Genomic DNA, 17,143 nt, shown 5'->3' on the forward strand with positions numbered 1-17,143 from the left:
TAGTTTCAAAATAACCTCTCACTGATATGAGTAAGCATATCCTGTCAAGCACATGAAACCTGTCACTACTTGCAATTAAAAGAAGGAACATTTTTACGATTGAAACTTCATATTTATGACTGTCTCTGGCTAAATGAGACATCATGAGACAGACAGCTAAATGAAGTGACTGCTGCATGGGTCTATATTTACTTCCTAAATCTCTCTGGCTCGCTAGCCTGGAGGTCGGGTGTTCGATCCCTTCATTGGCCGAGAAAGTTCATCCAGATTTTCCAGCGTGGTTCCCCTTGTCAATGATGCAGGACGGAGGGCCTGACAAGGACAGCTGTCTAGTCTTTCCGATGGGACACATTGGCGTGCACGTAAAAGATCCCCTGGCAGTTGGAATTCGATATAAGAGTAGGCGATAGTGCCGCTGCCAGGGCAAAATTTCCCTCATAGCACACTGTATGGCGTATGCCCGTCTTCATTAGCCCAGGTTAGGAGCAGAACAGTAGGACGTTAAACCCCATTTCATTTCATTTATTTCCTAAATCTCTATACAACTGAAGTAATTTCATTTCCAGTCCCCATGTTTAATTCTAAATCTTCATAGCTCAATGAAAGACATCCTCGCCTACAGAACACATAATCAAGTTGACAAAATTACATGGTGACCTCCCCTCTCAGTAGGGTTCTTCGTCTAATATTCACCAGAGTTCCTCCTTTATTATTGGTAAACGTATCGAATATCCTAACATGCGTTTATTTGTCATGTTCTTGTGATTTAAACCAACAGTTGTAATAATCATTAAAACGTGTTTATTTGTCTAATAATTGACGAGACACCAGTCATTCAAATTTTGGAATCCTTTTTTTTCTGTGTCTGTGTTTAAGATATTATATATTTAAAGAGTCCATGGCAATCTGGGAGTTCGGATGAATGAATGAATGAATTCAACAGGGTGTGATGTTGTAGTGGGATAATGAAGACGAGCATACAGCATGCTACATGTATGCGGTCAATTGTGTCTGGACAGAAATTGAATTCCAAGTGTAAGGGTTCATTTACATGCACCCTAGGGTGTACACAGGTTTTTCGTGCCATCCGAAGGACTTGCCAGCAATCCATAGAAAAACAATTTCATAATACGCAGGATTTGAATACACAGTTAAATTCAGTGGTGCAGGCTCGAGGGCCTGACAAGGAACAATGTTTAGTCGTTTGCATCGGACAAAAAGTCAAGGTCCTGTTGATACATTGACATGCTTGTAGAAAATCCAATTGTATTTACGATTCAGTGAAGATTAGGTTGAACTAATGCTGTTTGGGCAAAATTCTCCTCGTAGCACACTTCATGGCATATGTCTGTCTTCATATGTCTGCTTTTTGCAAAGAACTAAGACTTAAAACCCCACTTCATTTCTTAAAAATGACTAGATGTTGATAGAGTGACGAACTAAATAAATGGAACGGAAATAAAATCTGCTGTTGGTAATGAGACTGATTTCATCTCAGGTCCCTTATTGTATTGGTGAATATGACAAGGTTCCTTTAACTAAGTAGATAATGGTGTGGATTTAGTCATAGTTCCTCTCGGGTCCTTTATTGTATTGGTAAAAGTGATAATGTCCCTTTAACTGGTCGATATGGTGTTAATTTAGTCCTAGTTATAATTGGAAATGCAAGCACCGAATCAACAGATTCCTTTATAAAATTAGGATTGAATTCTATTTTCTTAAACCGTTGGAGAAAGCAAAGGTTGTACAAACAACGCCATTAGTGAGAAGATCTGGAATTTTTTCTTCCAACCAGTGATCTGTCATACTTCAGGTTTTTTTTGTTGGAGAACCATTAATCCAGGGTGTGATTATCCAGTTACCATTGTGCTGAATACAATACATCCTTTTTTTCCGGGCTGAATACCAACATTTGATATCTTTACTCAAAGAATTTTTTTTTTGTTTTCTTGAAATTTATTTTGGAATGTAGAAGAAAATGGTGTTGGGATTCATTGGCTTTCTTGAGCTTTTATTCTTGGAATTAATTTTAAAAATCTGTAGAAATGGATTTTAATCGATTTGGTACGAAGTTGTAGTTTTTAAAGTTGTAATTAATATTCAATAAGCTGAACCCATTAGTCACTATATGAGGACATTAGTCAATCTGTTCGAACATCAGTCAATCTGTCATGACTTCAGTCACTGTATTAGGACATTAGTCATTATTTTAGGACATCATTTTAGGACATCAGTCACTGTGTGAGGTAGGGAAGAGTTAGTTAACTATTAATAAGCTGAATAAGATTTAACATTTCTCTGACTGATACCTGTCAAAAGAACTTCTATATATAAGTCTATACACTTGATCCTATTCTATATAAAGGAATGAGATAATTTAAAGGTAGATCAATTAACACCTGAGATTAAAACTCACTGACCTGGATCTCCACCAACTATAATATAGTAATAACTGGTTGACACTTGTTACATTAATTATGTGATGGCAGTAATTACCTGTCCGTTACGCCAGGTAACTCTATCAATACTTTAATAGGACTATATATATATATAAAATATGTGGTTTTAGAAAGAAAAAAATAATCTCATCTTAGCTAGCGCTTTCACCCACTATGGGGGTCATCAGGCATATATCTACTTTATCTTCTGTAGTACTAGAACAGATTACTCCTTACTGCTTAAGAAAGAGAGAGAGAGAGAAAAATGGGGTTCAACGTCCACTGAACACAAACTAAGTTATTTTGGGACTAACATATGGTTCAATTTTATTTCAATCATTTTCTTGCGTGTAGGGGTCTTTAGCAGTGTGTGGGGGGGGGGATCCGGAGGACCCATAGAAAATCCACGAGGTTGGACACATGAGTACACAACCCTAATCCTTGTAACGTGCAACCAGGGAATCAAAACCATGCCAGTTGGCTCAATGAAAGACCTTATGATACAATGTGCATGTGCTAACCATTCTGCCATCCAGAGAGGTTTTGTTATAAAACTGGCTGGAGTCCTGTTATACCTGATATTATTGATATTAACACCTGCATTGTAGTGTCCCACCTTACAATGTGGTCCCAATCTACCCACCTTACAATGTGGTCCCAATCTATCCACCTTATAATGTCATCCCAATCTACCCACCTTATAATGTCATCCCAATCTACCCACCTTATAATGTGGTCCCAATCTACCCACCTTACAATGTGGCCCCAATCTACCCACCTTACAATGTGGTCCCAATCTATCCACCTTATAATGTCATCCCAATCTACCCACCTTATAATGCCATCCCAATCTACCCACCTTATAATGTCATCCCAATCTACCCACCTTATAATGTCATCCCAATCTGCCCACCTTATAATGTGGTCCCAATCTATCCACCTTATAATGTCATCCCAATCTACCCACCTTATAATGTCATCCCAATCTACCCACCTTATAATGTTGTCCCAATCTACCCACCTTATAATGTCATCCCAATCTACCCACCTTATAATGTAGTCCCAATCTACCCACCTTATAATGTCATCCCAATCTACTACTACGAAATTATCATCTGAAACAAGAAAATAGGAACCAGTGAAACATATTGTAATAGTTCTTCCAAGAGTTTGAAATTAAACAAAATTCTTTGAGTTGTCTGTTTTTGTAAATCAATTCCTGATTCATCAGGTAATCGCTAATCATGATATTTCATGATTCACGAAACCACATTATGGCAGGAGTGAAGATTTTACATGATTTTTTTTTCTATTGATTTAACACAAATTATGTAGTAGTGACAGGCTCAGATTAACTGTGTCTCGGCAAGCTTTCGCACTTTTTGTTGGCTTTGTCAAATTTTAAGATTTTCTCAAAGATTTCAACTTGTGGCAATGCCGCAATGTCTCCCGTCTCTCAGATTCCGTTGATTTGAAATGAAGAGCGTAAATTTAAACAGATATCCTGGTCAATCCTGGACATGTGAGACTTTGTCATGTCATGTGATACACATCGTTTAATCTCCTCTGATCAAGAACGCGATTGATTAATGAGTTAGCGAAGCCGTTTAATCACCGGTCCGACAATAGTTATAGGGTTTTAATAACTTTCTCTGTCAAATTCCAAATCTGGTCATTTTGGTAATTGTCGTTTCGCAGATTCTGATGGAGTCATTTCTTGATTACCATACCGAGACCCGAATCATGTTCCGATTCAGCTAGCGCTTTGATAATATTCATATAATAATAACAGACATGACAGTTTTAATTTGATGAATGTTAGTGGTGCAGGGGCTATGCCATCTGTTGCATTTCAAACAAAACTATTGGATAATGATCAGATAATTAAAAACAAAAAGACCATCTTTAATAGAAGCATAGGAATGCTGTCTCTTGAGTAGAAGTCGGAGGTCGTTTTGCGGAAAATCTGCCACTGTTAATTATGTGACTTCATTTATTACATGTTGATGATGAAATGTGGTCGACAGATTCTCAGTTATCAGATGTCTGGAAGATCAGATATTGGCGAGAATCCTTTTATCGTTCCCCTGTCCAGTTCTCGTCCGCGAGCTACAAACGATGACTCAGTTATTTGTTTTTAATTGGATAATGTCGAGTGTGTTGAAATGATGGCCCTCTCTCAGCTTCAGACGCGCAATAGACTAAAAGAATGTGACAATTGAGACTTGAACAATTTGTCGCTAATTCGGAAACTAAAAACATCCTGTTATTTAAGAGGATGCTAATGTTCTAAAACTTTGCGTTGAAACAGTAATTAAACTTCTCCGGCACCTTTTAATGGATACTGAATTAAACCTTGCTGCGAAAACAGATGCTCAGAATTTAAAACCTAATTACCCAAACATCCAAGAAAGCTCAGAATCGCTAAAATAAAAAACAAAATGGCCTAAATGTGTAACCAATTTGAACCATTATTACAAAAAAAATTTTGTTATAATAAAATTCTCGAATGAGTTAATTTGGAAGATGATGAAAAAATTATTTGAAAACTGTTCACAAATGTGTTTGAAAAATATTCTCAAAGCACCTTAAAAAAATATCACAAAATTTCCATGTAATTTTACTTTCAGAAGAATTGAATCGTGTGTTTAGAGACATTCATATCGCTGTTTAATTCACGTTTCAAACATTTTTATACTCATTCTTGATAAATTGGCTTTTAAGATCATCTTCTGGTGATAATTTGCCGTTATTTTCTTTTGCTTCTGCTATTTTTTGTTGCATGTGTGTGCATGCATGCGTGATGTGATGTGCATGTCAGTAGCAATATGTGAATAGTGTTAACGTGTGTGTAGGAATACGGTGATGTGAACAAGCTGAGTGAATAATAGGTTTGTAATATTGAATCGTAGAACTGTTTACCATTTGCCAGAAGTCGTGGCATGATTTGAACGAACAACGCAATAGAAAAAACGGCTCTCCTGCAATTATTATAAACATGCAGAAAAGGAAATGCTTTATTTCTAGTTGAAATCAAATCGTTTATTTCAAGCTTTCGTGAATTACTGATAACTGTTATAGTGTTAGATTATCCAGTCCTCTGTAAACAAGCTCAATAGACATGAACATCTAGTATTTTATCTTGATTTATCTTTGAGATGGTTAAATTGCATTAAAAAAAACATTGGTTGTCTTTTAATTTAGAATCAAATGTATGAAATCATTTCCGACATTTTCTCCAAAAGCTATAACTCTAACGCAAAATTGTTCATTGCGTAGACTTGATTATCCAATCTTGACAAGTACAATGTCGTCTGAACACAAAGTGCATTTGAAAATTTTTGTTTTTAAAATTTGAAATAAAGTGTACAAAATTATTTCCAAGATTTTCTCAAAAACTACCTCAAAAGGAATTTTATTTCTTCTATCATTAATTGGTTAGACTTGATTATCCAATCTTAACCTGTACAAAGATTTTCTCCCAAAGCGATCCTCAAATGCAAAAATGTTCCGTTTGTCATTATTTAGACTTGATTATCCAATCTTGACAGGTACAGTGTACAGATACAAAGCGAAACCGTTATTAATCTTTATTATAAGTGTTGTTCCTGCTATGTAGTAAATCGCGTAGAATTGTGAATCATCTAATAATGGTACTAAATCGTAAAGTGTCACTTAGTTCTGAGTACCAATAACTTAATGAGCTGATATTAACTATTGATACCGTTTATAATGGTATTAAGTACGCTTGTCCGTTAAAACTAGTCAAATGCTAGTTTCCTTACAAATTATCGTAAATTTGCAAACACCATTTTATTTGATAGGCTTTTAGTAGCTGTTATATTATTCTCTTTATTAAAGGACTTGTTACACTTATCTTCAATGTTAATCAGTGATCATTGTTGAAATCTCTCGTCATTGTTGATAATTAAACATTTAATATTCACATATTATTTACAAAAACTTATCATTGTCCGTTAGTACTGGTTTCTTTACAAATGATCGTAAATTTCAAACTACATTTTATTTGATTGGCTTTTAGTAGTTGTGTCATTCGCATTGAGTTTAGGACTTAAATGATACAAATGATACAGAGAGAGAGAGAGGAGAGAAGGAGGATGGGTGGAAAGGGGGAGATGGGGTTTAACGTCACTCAAAACAAACTAGGTACTATCGGGACTAACATATGGTCCAATTTTATTTCAATGATTCACTTGCACGTAGGGGGTCTTTAGTTGTAGGAGGTTCCAGAGAAAACCTACTCCTTGTCACCTACAAACGGGGATTCGAAACTGCGCCAGATGGCGGAATGACAGACCTATCATTAAAAGTTCTATAGTCAATAAGTTTGTTTCAGATTCCAATTTACTGCTGGTTGTTCTGAGTTTGATATTAATTGATTTTGATCTTGTACTAGTTGTACATCGAACTGCGCTGAGTTTGATATTAATTGATTTGGATCTTGTACTAGTTGTAAATGGAACTGCTAAAAAGGCTTTTCTCTCTCTCTTTCATCAGTTTACACATAACCTTTTGTTTTGGTCGTTTCAAACAGTTTAAAAATCGAACTACATGTAGTAACAAAGGCTTTAGATTTGTTGTTGACTCCATGATGTAGTAAGGTTTTTGAACGTGTAATACAGTGTAATTTAACAGGAAGCCCGAGGGAATTAATAGTTATTTATGTCAACATCAAAAAACCGATACAGTTGTGGTCTGATATCAGTGTTTGATGATAAATCCCTTTTTATGTTTCTTTGAATCTTTTTAAGTTTCTGTACGCATTTTATGGACTTTTTTCGTGGAATCCCGATCATTGGCTTCTAATCTGCTGCATCAATTGCCTTTGACCATTCCAAGCTATCCGATGATAGAGACAATTGCTTTATAATTTTCTAAGAGTACCAACGGCATAAAATGATCTTGCATGTGTCATTCTTAACCTTTGACCAGCGTCTTTGATTTCATCGTTTGGTAATTTGACTAAATTGAACGTAGAGTCACCGATAGTGTTTGCTGCTGTATAGCTATTTAGCCCCGTGTGATTGGCCGAGGGGACTATAATTGTCGAAAGTTTATAGTAATGTCAGTTGATTAGCGTTGAGAAATATAATTGTTTTTAGTCGTTGGTACTAACATAATTACAGTGTGAATAATTGATGAAGAAGATGGGAAGAAGTAGATAAACTTCGACCTCGAAGATCGGAGAAAAAACAAAATGGTATCCAGAAGCCAATTTGAAGAAAGATGAACTTTAACCTGAAAACGATGACTGTACAGCAGAAAAAGCAGTGTTCAGTAGTTTTTATGAGATTAGATCTGAGAAATGCCAGATTGTCCACAAAAAGTACATTTGAAAGAAATACATGGAGGTTTCTATGTGGGTCCATTGATTAATGTAGGTGTGCCTTATAGTGAGGGGGGGTTAGATGGCTTAATTGTTAGCGTGCGCGCGCTGCATCATAAAGTCTGTCATTGAGTCGACTGGCGTGGTTTCGAATCCCCGGTTGTACGTGACAAGGAGTAGGGTCGCCTGTCCAACCTCGTGGGTTTTCTCCGGGTCCTCCGGTTTCCTCCCACTGCTAAAGACCCCTACGCGCAAGCGAATTATTGAAATAAAATTAAACCATGTTAGTCCCGAAATGACCTAATTTGTGTCGAGTGGACGTTAAACCCCATTTCTCTCTCTCTTATAGTGAGTCCTGGAAGATTGGGTGACCTGGTGGTGTAATGCATACAATACATCTCAAGGCAAGTTGTCTAAGCAATTAGTGGTTTTAATTCTCTTACGTGGAGTAGGGTTGCCTGCCTAACCTCTCGTCGTTTAGATGTGATGAAAAACCTGAGGTCCCATGTACACATTTGCGTACACGTAAAAGATCCCCTGGCAGTTGGAATTTGATTTAAGAGTTGGCCATAGTGCCGCTGTCTGGGCAAAATTTCCGTCAGTCGGAGCAGAACAGTAGGATGTTAAACCCCATTTCATTTCACTTCTATCACTTTTAAAAAAAAAAAACAACCCCCAAAATCTGTCACTCTCCCTAGTGCGTAGGTGTATTGAGTAGTGGGAAGAAGTGTAAAACTGGGAGAAAACCTACGAGGATAAACATTCAGATGACTCTACACTTTGTCACATACAAATCGACGACCAAAACCATGCATCTTGACTTGATGGCAGACCTTATGACCTAAAGTACATGTGTTACACCACTCGTAAGACGCTGGCTCGCTAGCCTTGAGGTCGGGTGTTTGATCCCTGCATTGGCAGAGAAAGTTCATCCCGATCTTTCAGCGTGGTTTCCCCCGTGTCAGTGATGCAGAATGGAGGGCCTGACAAGGACAGCTGTCTAGTCGTTCGGATGGGACGAAAAACCGAGGTCCCATGTACACGTTGGAGTGCACGTAAAAAGATCCCTTGGCAGTTGGAATTCGATATAAGAGTAGGCCGTAGCGCCGCTGCCCGGGCAAAATTTCCCTCATAGCACACTGTATGGCCTATGCCCGTCTTCATTAGCCCAGGTTAGGAGCAGAACAGTAGGACGTTAAACCCCATTTCATTTCATTTCATTTCCCAACCTTGCTACACATCACACTGAACAAAGGTTAGGGTTCAGATTAGTCTTAACAAAATTCGATAGACAGATTCTAAATTCAATTGATATAGAAATATTATATAACATAATAATGTTTTGGTAATTTTATATAAGCTCCATCTTAAATAAAAAGTCTTGTAGAACCCTATACTCTCAGAAAAAACATCTACTAAAATTTCCAGCCATTGACTTACAACTTGGAAAACGTGCCTTTTCTTATGCTGATCCTTTTCTATGGAATAGACTACCACAATCAATGAAACAATTACTGTCTGTGGGCCATTTTAAATCTCAAATCAAAACATTCTTATTTCAAAACCCTGATCTGTAAATAATCAGTGAATATAAAAAAACCAACAGCGCCTTAGAAACTGTCTTCTTCAGTATTAACGCGCTTTATAAATGACGATATAATTATGAAACAAATCACCATATTTGATTTAGATCATATTTGAATAATCTGAACGCTGTTTACGCCATTTTTATCGTTAAAATATTTGTGTGATGTTTTTAATGACTAATAAATGGCTGACATTTAACAGAATGCTGGGTAATTGACTCTCTTACTCTGGAGGTGACAGTTTAATCCAATAAGGGGTACTTTGAACACATTTGCGTAAAAATTTACATCTTACAGAATTGCTGTTTTTAATCAAATTTCTCGCGAAGAGACACTTGTGACATGTTGGGTCCGATAATCACTGAGAGGGGATAATGGAAACATTTGATGACATTTTATCATGGATAGCGCGCGATTGAAAATCCCTTGAGAACGAGTTTGGAGACTTGTGTAGTTGTCAAACCTTCCTCTCCATCAATCACTCCGTGAAAAACGAAGCAGACGGCATCGTCGGTTGACCGATGGTGCCCCCTATCAGTGCTCCCGAAACCTCGTGGTTACTCATTCTATGACTCATTGTCTTTAAAGACTCGTAAAATATTTACGGAAGGAACTGTCAGTCTCGGGACGTTAAAAAACCACTTGATGGATTGTAACTTGTTGCTGGCCGTGGTGCAGGGACGTCAAAAAAACACCAAGCATGATGAATGATGATGTGTTAGAGGATCTTTAAAAAAATATTTTGATGGAGAAAAAATGAGATTGTCTTTCTTGATATCAAATGCAGACAGGCATGAAATAGTTTTGCAGCTCTGACAATTTATTAAGATAAGATGGATTATCAGAGGTTTGATAAACAATATTGTCGTTAATTTGCAAGAATAAAAAAAAGATTGCTAACTACATTTATGGGATATTACAAAAACATAAAAGAATTTGAAACAGTTGGGTCTGTGTCAGAGAAAAATTTCTGTTAATTTCAAAGAATATAACAAAAATTTAAACTACGTGAATTCTTCAAATGAGAAATTGTATTACAATCACACCAAAGACATAAAACGAACTGATATGTTCTGCTCCAACTGGGCTAATAAAGATGGGAGACATTTAAACATTTAACTCTCAGTGGTAAGGGTTGTTGGTAGGGCCGTGCCTGAGGAAGGGTAAGGGTTAATGGTAGGGTCGTGTCTGTGGAAGGGTAAAGGTTGTTGGTAGGGCCGTGCCTGAGGAAGGGTAAGGGTTATTGGTAGGGTCGTGCCTGTGGAAGGGTAAAAGTTGTTGGTAGGGCCGTGCCCGAAAAAGGTTAGGGTTATTGGTGGGTTCGTGCCTGTGGAAGGGTAAGGGTTGTTGGTAGGGTCGTGCCTGTGGAAGGGTAAGGGTTATTGGTAGGGTCGTGCCTGTGGAAGGGTAAGGGTTGTTGGTAGGGTCGTGCCTATGAAAGGGTAAGGGTTGTTGATAGGGCTGTGCCTGTGAAGGTTAAGGGTTATTGGTAGGGCTTCATAAGTCCCAAAGTTTCTGGTCGGCCCATGCCAGGATTCACGACTATCCAATCAAAATTCTCCAACATTGCATAGAACACATAGCAATAGTAATAAAAATTACAATAGATTTGTAGTTTCTGCTCGGTCCACATGAGGATTTACGACTGTCCAGCCATAATTCTCCGACATCACATTGTCTAGCCATAGAAATAAAATTTAGCATAGGTTTGTCTGAAAAGGACCAAGTGTTGATGATACCCGCAGCCACCATTCTCATGTATTTTGATAGTTCCCACAGGTAATAGATTATTGTTGTGATTAGACAATCGCGTTTCCCCTGACAACGCATGATTTATTAGAGTAACCCAAATATGTATTGCATGCATAAAATGTATGACCAGATTGACTAGAAAGCCATTCCCTTAAAATGGTGGACAATGGAAGTGATGCCTCATGGGGTTAAGAGATCGAATCACACGCTGTATGTGTACATTTCTTAATAGAATGACCAGATTGCTGGGTTTTTTAAAGTAGAAATTCATTCCCTAAAATGGTGGACGATAAAAGAATGCATCATGGGATTGAATTACGCACTATATGTGTACATGTCTTAATCGAATTAACTCCGTAAACACCAGACGATGATTCTACGATTTTAGACCTTAGCGACGGTCAAACGTTTGATGAGGAACGAAAAACAAACATGATCGCTATCAATGACACATTCCTTTTATTTAATCCTAGCCAATCAGATTAGGGCTTTGGTTGAGGGGAAAAACATGTGACTAATATTTGATGATGGATAGAATTGATCGTAATTTATTTTGAAAGTAAATTAAGTTTGCGACGTGATCCCTCAGCTTTATTTGAAGTCATGTTTTCTATAATTCCCAGAGATTTCATCAATGTCTGTTCTGTTTTTTTTAGATTATTTCTTTGGTGATTAAAATGAAGTTTTAGAATTTCGGAACTTTTCCATACTAGGAACTGATTCCGAACACCCAGTCATCCTCTTCTTCTGCTTGGGGAGACGCTCTTTAAAAAAAAAAAAATAGCTTTTTCAATTCGAGTGCGATCAACAAAAAATTTGACATGTTCGTTTTTGAATAACTGTGGATTGATTGAAGGGTTTTGATTTTGATTTGGTTTCGTAATTTCAACCTGGCTGTCGAGTGGATGTTAAACCCCCATTTCTCTCTCTCTCTCTTTCAACCTGGCTGTGACGATGTCATGGTTCGTTGTTGGTTAAAATAGTGTGTAGATTTGTAGTGGCATCATGGATTGGATATTAAATACCAGCAGCTATTTTAATGCCCCCAATAACCTACAAAAGTATAAATATGCGATAACCCTTGTCGACTGCTCAGATGATTTAAATGCTTGGCCACTTATCTTGGAAGTAGTTAATCCCATCTGTTATGACAGCTCAGTCTCAGTAAATAACAGGCAGGAAAAGGTCCACAGTCGTCTAGACCCTGTTTGGTACTATGCAGGGGCCTGTTTCACGAAATTTTATCTAAGATAAAATCCAAATTTAAGTAATTTGATTGGATAATATTAGACTGATTTTAGTGCTTAGCCTATCAAAATTGAAGTATCTATTAAAATTTGGATTTTTATCTTAGTTAAAATTTCGTGAAACAGGCCCCTGGTCTGGAAATAACGGTTTTAGATGTTCCTAACAAGATGAAATAATACCCGATATTTTCAACTAAGTGCCAGACATGTATTAATAATATCAATAAAAAAGACAAATCAGTGCTGGGGAAATGACAGGCACCAGAGTTTTCGTGCCTGACAAAGCCTGAATCTGTGCCTGACATTGTCTGTGACCGGTGCCTTATTTTCAGGCTTGGACTATGGTTTAAAAATCTAAAATAATCTGTTATAAAGTGATAGCGTGGCTCTTTAAATCTATCACTATAAGAGTCATGTAACTGATATCTCAGTAATATTAAAAGAGGCTATAAAATGATAGATAGTTTAATAGTTAGAGGTATATCAACAATAAAACTGTCTCCGGATTTCATAATCTGATACTCGAACATCTAGACAGTCAGACATTGGAGGGTGTGATTGATCATATTATTCATTTAAAAGTCTCAATATCGGGGCGTGTTTTCATATGGTTAAAGTCAACTCGTGGAATATCTGGGTGTGTTATTTGTATTGTTAAAGTCGATGTCTCCCTATTCTGTGTTATTATTATGTCTAATTCATCCAATCGATCGTTTGTCATGTATTAAAACCCCCGGTCAATATCTCATCACATGTCGACAGGTTTCATATTTCTCAGATAAAAGCCAACCCTGGACAAATATTCACGAAGAATAGATCTCGGACTCGCGTCTGAAAATAATAAGTTCATAAGTTTGTTAGTTTTGTTAAACAAGGAGTATCCAATGAGGAGGAGTTGGCGCCTCACCAATTGTAAACTTTTAAAGCTTTATGGCCTCAGGTTGTTTTTTGACTCCTGGGCTATTCAAATATTTGATGACCTCTGACCCTAGTGGTCACCTCTCGCCTTGACTAATTGTTGTTTAGAAGTACATGTGGTCTGTCCCCATCTGCCATTTCAGAATTAAAACCTTTTGAATTGACCACTAATAGGGACACTTACTTGAAACAAAATCACACAATTTTTAGGGCAATGAAAAGGATATTTATTGTAAAAAGGAAAACTTTGACCATCTGCTTTATAGATTTATTTTCAGGTTTAATTGTCACACTTTGGTCAATGAATTCATACGGACTGACTTTCCAACAGACTCGTTAAAACCCTAGGTGGGGCTGGTGGATCTTTAGCCTCAGTCATGATATGTATTCCATAGTTTAAAAATTTGTCTGTACATGATCAGGTGTAAGATGGCCTGTCTAACCCCTCCCTCTCTCTCTCTCTCTCTCACACACACATTAATAGCCAATAGCCAGACTGTGGTCATAAAAAATAAAAAAGATACGGAAATCTGCACGATGCATCAGAAACTTAATATATACAATGCGTACATTGGTTATCGATCCACGTAAATAGCCATTACGTAAGATTAAGATCTCCAACCATAAAAATAAGACTTAAGCCGGGTAAACACAATAAAAACCTTGATGTATATCATAAGAAAGAATTTATGAAGCATATAGATAAAGGTGTAGGTTGTTATTACAATAATAAAAACAATTTTATCGTCAAATTTTACAAAACTATTATTTTAAAAGATGAGTTTTAAGACGTATATTTTCCATGTCAATTCTATTTCTGATGATAAAACAAGTTTTACGATTGGTTATAACTATTTTTTATAATGATATATATATGATCATTAGACCATTTTATTGTTCAATGGTTTTTGAGCTGAATTGATCATGATGACCTGTGAATGTGTAAGCTACATTGTTGTCTGTGGATGTGTAAACTTCCGAAATCTATGTCCAGAACATGGTGGTGGCGGCAAGATCTTCAAGAAGGCGGCCCCTCCCATGGGGATAAACAGTCTGCTTTTATGGGTTGTCATTTTCAATATTCAATTAAAATTATAGAGATGAACTTTCATCACATATCACATGTTACATAGACCTTTGTAATCTGTTTCATGTGATCGTTTTGAGGGCTTGACCTGTCCTTGATCAAAGAAGTAACACACAACTTTTAGTGCTCCATGGGGGTGCTCTAGACGGTCTAGCACTTTCATATGGTCAAGCTTTGGACAAGAAGCAGCTAAAGATGAAGAGAAGCGCGTGCTTCAAGATGATATACTGAGATGAGTTTTATCATCCCCCAGTATGTTCAGTTATCGTATATACTACATATAAACAACCCGTGTAGAATTAGATGAAACCAATTTATCAGCAGGGTTAGAATTTATTATTGGTTAGAAGTTGCAGGTGGGCAGATTAAATCTCCACATAAAACATTGATAAACATCCAACAATTGTCTTCCAATGTTCTTATCTATAGTCAACATGTTTTGTGCACAAACAGGAAAGGTCTTCAAGAAACAAATTAAAAATGGGGTTTAACGTCCTACTTTTCTGCTCCGACTGGGCTAATGAAGACAGGCATACGCGATACAGTGTGCTATGAGGGAAATTTTGCCCCGACATCGGCACTACGGCCTACTCATACATTGAATTCCAATTGTCAAGGGATATTTTACGTGCACGCCAATGTGTACACAAGACCTCGGTTTTTCATCCCATCCGAATGACTAGACAGCTATCCTGCATCACTGACAAAGGAGAACCATGCCGGAAAATCTGGATGAACTTTCTCGGCCAATGCAGGAATTGAACATCCGACCTCCAGACTAGCGAGCCAGCGTCTTACCCACTTAGCCACCGCTTGAATAGAAATAATGGGGTTAATTAATATCATATAATCACAAGACTTTCATCCGTTTGATACTAACATATATTTTGTTTAGTCACATGTGCAATGGTAGGTCGGAGAATTTGGCCTTAACAGCCAATCACTAATTAAACTAATTTTTCGAAACAGAAATTTAATTGTATAGAGCTTATCCCATCATGTATCGCAAGAAAACACCAAATCAACATGTTTTAACGTCGTGAAGTACACATCTGCCAATTGAAGTATCCCTTTCTACACACTGTTCGATCTTTTTCATTATCATTCAGTTGTATTTCTTTTCAATATAGTGTGAAGTAGGTATTAGCCCACTGAAGAATCCAGCCCTTTTCAATTTTCAGTGTTTATTAATCAGTCAGCAGTATGTCCCTTTCAATATGAATGTTAAGTAGCCCACTGAATGTCTCTTTACACCTTTCAATCTTGTATTGTTATTGGGCGGCATTTCTCTTTAATGTCATATTAATTAAGAATATCAATAATCATTGTATGTCGTTTCATAAACTCGTTGAAATAGCCATTCGTATTAAATATGCTTTAAATCTGTCGGTACACACGTTCGTACAATAGAACAAATGATTGGATTGGTCGGTTTAATAGATACTTCAGACATGCTGTCTCCATCAAACCACTTTCGTCCAATCACTGCCCACTTGTCGTATTGTTATTAAACACTGAATTCAATCCGCTGTCAATATCTAATAAAACTCTACACATACACAGAGAAAATCCTTACACAATAAATCCAGCCTCGGGCTAGAATAATCGTGGCGACACTCAAGTATTGGTGTATGACAAACTGTAAAATTAAAACATGGCAGAATTTACATTTGAGAATTTGATCTTTAAATATTGAACGGGAAATATATTTGCGATCGATAAATCTTTTTGAATATGATATATGAAGTGTAAAAAAACATTTATCGTATATGAATTTGTATTTAACGACTTTAAAAGCAGTTATTGAATGGAACTGTTATTGAACTTTATATAGAAATTTATAGATTTATTTAAATATAGCAAATGCCATTAATAGCCTGATTGGTTCTTGAATGCAATCTTTTTGTGAAACGATTGTGTCAATGCGATAATAGTAAGCGATGGGTGGGGGTGGTTCGAGTAAATGTTTTAAAGTGTGTGCATTAGGCCATAAGGTCTGTCATTGAAGTCAAGTTACATGGTTATCGATTCCTAGCTTGTACATGACAAGGAGCATACATGTAGGTCCTCATCTGTCAAGTCTTATGGGTTTTCTTCTGGTCTTTCGGTTTCCTCCTTGTCAGTGATGCAGGACAGAGGGCCTGATTAGGACAGCAGTCTAGTCGTTTGGATGGGATGAAAAACCGAGGTCCTGTGTACATATTGGCGTGCACGTAAAAGATTCCTTGACAGTTGGAATTCGATGCAAGAGTAGGCCACAGTGCTGCTGTCCGGGCAAAATTTCCCTCATAGCACACTGTATGGTGTATGCCCGTCTTCATTAGCCCGGTTCGGAGCAGAAGAGTAGAACGTTAAACCCCATTTCATTTCATTTTTTGGTTTTGTCCCACTGCTAAAGACCCCAAGTGGACGTTTAACCCTGTTTCTCTCTATTTTTATAGATTAGAATCGAATGAATAATGGTGGACGGGCCTGGAAATAACGGTTTTAGATGTACCTGACAAATTGTCAGGCACTAACAGTACCTGACATTTTCAACTTAGTGCCGGACATGTATTAATAATATCAATAAAAAAAAACAATCAGTGTCGGAAAAAATGACAGGCACCAGAGGTTTAGTGCCTGATAAAGCCTGAATCTGTGCCTGACATTGTCTGTGACAGGTGCCTTATTTCCAGGTTTGATGGTAGAGTAGGCTAATAAATAAACTGGTCAGGATATATTGTAGACTTGTTATAATTGATGTCAGATCTCTCTCTCTCTCTCTC

The 17,143-nt window shown here is 37.1% G+C and overlaps 1 protein-coding gene across 1 annotated transcript in view; it reads left to right on the forward strand.

Annotated features, from left to right (window-relative positions):
* The window catches only part of LOC126822672 (E3 ubiquitin-protein ligase TRIM9), a 187,868-nt gene that overhangs the window by 50,393 nt on the left and 120,332 nt on the right, over positions 1-17,143 (forward strand). The gene's annotated exons all lie outside the window — the stretch shown is intronic.

Source organism: Patella vulgata, chromosome 5 (assembly GCF_932274485.2).
Source record: "Patella vulgata chromosome 5, xgPatVulg1.2, whole genome shotgun sequence".
Taxonomy (NCBI): domain Eukaryota; kingdom Metazoa; phylum Mollusca; class Gastropoda; family Patellidae; genus Patella; species Patella vulgata.